This window comes from Schistocerca piceifrons, unplaced genomic scaffold (genome assembly GCF_021461385.2).
Source record: "Schistocerca piceifrons isolate TAMUIC-IGC-003096 unplaced genomic scaffold, iqSchPice1.1 HiC_scaffold_967, whole genome shotgun sequence".
NCBI classification, from domain to species: Eukaryota; Metazoa; Arthropoda; class Insecta; order Orthoptera; family Acrididae; genus Schistocerca; species Schistocerca piceifrons.
Window position 1 is genome coordinate 10,001 of NW_025729242.1, and position 2,500 is coordinate 12,500.

The 2,500-nt window shown below is 59.0% G+C and overlaps 1 non-coding gene across 1 annotated transcript in view; it reads right to left on the minus strand.

Annotated features, from left to right (window-relative positions):
* LOC124774596 overlaps window positions 1–835 on the minus strand; it is a 1,909-nt gene extending 1,074 nt beyond the window's left edge. Inside the window, exon 1 of the ribosomal RNA XR_007015387.1 lies at window positions 1–835. This exon is cut by the window's left edge and continues 1,074 nt beyond it. This is a non-coding gene — a ribosomal RNA (small subunit ribosomal RNA).
* Between the last annotated feature and the right edge of the window lie 1,665 nt (window positions 836–2,500).

Sequence of the window (2,500 nt, forward strand, 5' to 3'; positions counted from 1 at the left end):
GCCGGCCCACCGAGACACTCAATAAAGAGCACCCTGGTAGGATTTCAACGGGGTCCGCCTCGGGACGCACGAGCACGCACGAGGCGGTCGCACGCCTTCGGCTCGCCCCACCGGCAGGACGTCCCACGATACATGCCAGTTAAACACCGACGGGCGGTGAACCAACAGCGTGGGACACAAATCCAACTACGAGCTTTTTAACCGCAACAACTTTAATATACGCTATTGGAGCTGGAATTACCGCGGCTGCTGGCACCAGACTTGCCCTCCAATAGATACTCGTTAAAGGATTTAAAGTGTACTCATTCCGATTACGGGGCCTCGGATGAGTCCCGTATCGTTATTTTTCGTCACTACCTCCCCGTGCCGGGAGTGGGTAATTTGCGCGCCTGCTGCCTTCCTTGGATGTGGTAGCCGTTTCTCAGGCTCCCTCTCCGGAATCGAACCCTGATTCCCCGTTACCCGTTACAACCATGGTAGGCGCAGAACCTACCATCGACAGTTGATAAGGCAGACATTTGAAAGATGCGTCGCCGGTACGAGGACCGTGCGATCAGCCCAAAGTTATTCAGAGTCACCAAGGCAAACGGACCGGACGAGCCGACCGATTGGTTTTGATCTAATAAAAGCGTCCCTTCCATCTCTGGTCGGGACTCTGTTTGCATGTATTAGCTCTAGAATTACCACAGTTATCCAAGTAACGTGGGTACGATCTAAGGAACCATAACTGATTTAATGAGCCATTCGCGGTTTCACCTTAATGCGGCTTGTACTGAGACATGCATGGCTTAATCTTTGAGACAAGCATATGACTACTGGCAGGATCAACCAGGGAGCTGCGCCAACTAGAGCTGAGCAGCCGGCCGCCCGGGAGTGTGTCCCGGGGGCCCGCGCGAACACGCAAGCGTCCGCTCAATCATTCTGCAAACAGGAGGAGGCTGAGCTCCCCTGCACAATACACCTCGAAACCCTCTCAGGTCCCGGCGGCGCGCAGCGCCGTCCCAAGTACTTGGTCGGGTTCGAGAGAGGCGCAATCGCCCGGAGTTAGGCGAGTAGACGCTTTCGGTGCGACCACCCGTGCTCCCAACTGAGCTTGCCGCTGCCGACAGAGGCCCGGGAGCGTGCTGTCGTGGCATTGCCGGCGGGAGACAACACGCGCCACCTACGGTGACCGGCAGCTCCAACGCCAGCGCCACAGAAGGACAAAAGCCCCACTTGGGTGCCGAAGCGAACTCTCCCAGCACAGCGCACGCGCCAACACATCCGCACAGCTGCGATACAAACCACCAGCGAGAACCGCTGGGGCGACCGAGCAGCAGACGGCGTCGCGGCGCCGAGCGCCGGGCGGCGGCGCATCCTCAACGCACACAGTCCTCAATCGGACCAGCACACTGAAGATGTCCACCGCGCTTCGCACCGGGCCCGCGAGGACCTACTTTGGCCGCACGGCGCCGCGCGCAGGGTGCGCCGGCGCGCAGCTGCGACGCCTGCCGCGTCCGTCGGCCGGCGCGCCTGCCACTGGCCGCCCCCACCAGCCGGCTGTAGCGCGTGCGCCCACGCACCGCGCGGCCAGCACGCCGGGAGGCGCCCCCTCACCGGCCGGGGACGGTCCCACCCAGCCACCACCGCGTATCGCTTCACACCCAGATGCCGTTCAGTTTCATCGGCATGGTGGGTATCGCTGGAACAACCGGTTAGTACCTCAACCTATCGTCGCCATCACCGATTCACCCCTAGCGAGAACAACCGCACCACAACGGGTTACCATTTCTTCATTTGCGTAACTTCACCAGAAAACGTAGGCGTCCATCGCCATTAGCAACTTCAACGATTATTGCATGCCTGTGTCAGGTGTCACGCCACACTACGTCTGCCCACATACACGCAACAAAATGTGCACGCCTAGACAATACGTGGAAGGTGGCCCCCGTACGTATGCGATGTCCATTGCTCGAACGACTGTCAACCGGCCTCTGTAGCATGTCGCAGATATGGAACGCGGTGCACCATGCTATCACGGTGTTTGAGGAGAGACGACTAGGTCCGAATACATCAACACACAGCTCATGCTGATCGCCATCCACGGCGTCCGTTCCTCCCACACGTCTCTATGGCGTACCACACTGCAATCCAGCTCTCATAGGGAGACGACACGTAGCTGCGTGCACAATATTTGCACTGTATGGTCCGCCGTTTTTGGGCGCAGTCGTTGTACGGTCACACATGTGCCACGATGTATCATTCAGTACATAAGGACGAATGTGCAGTACAGATTGTGGTTCACGCGTACGACATCAGCGGACAGTTGACACAGGCCGCACCACAACGTAGCCTGCGTACGTCGCATGCGAAGGGCATTGAACATGCAAACTTGTCACCAACCAGCTTGCGAAGGCAGGGGGCAAGGTGGGGACGTGGGGACGTGGGGAGGGGTGGGGGGGGGGGGGGCGGCATGTACGTCCTGCTGCCATCCACATTACAGTGTACAGCAGGAGCATGT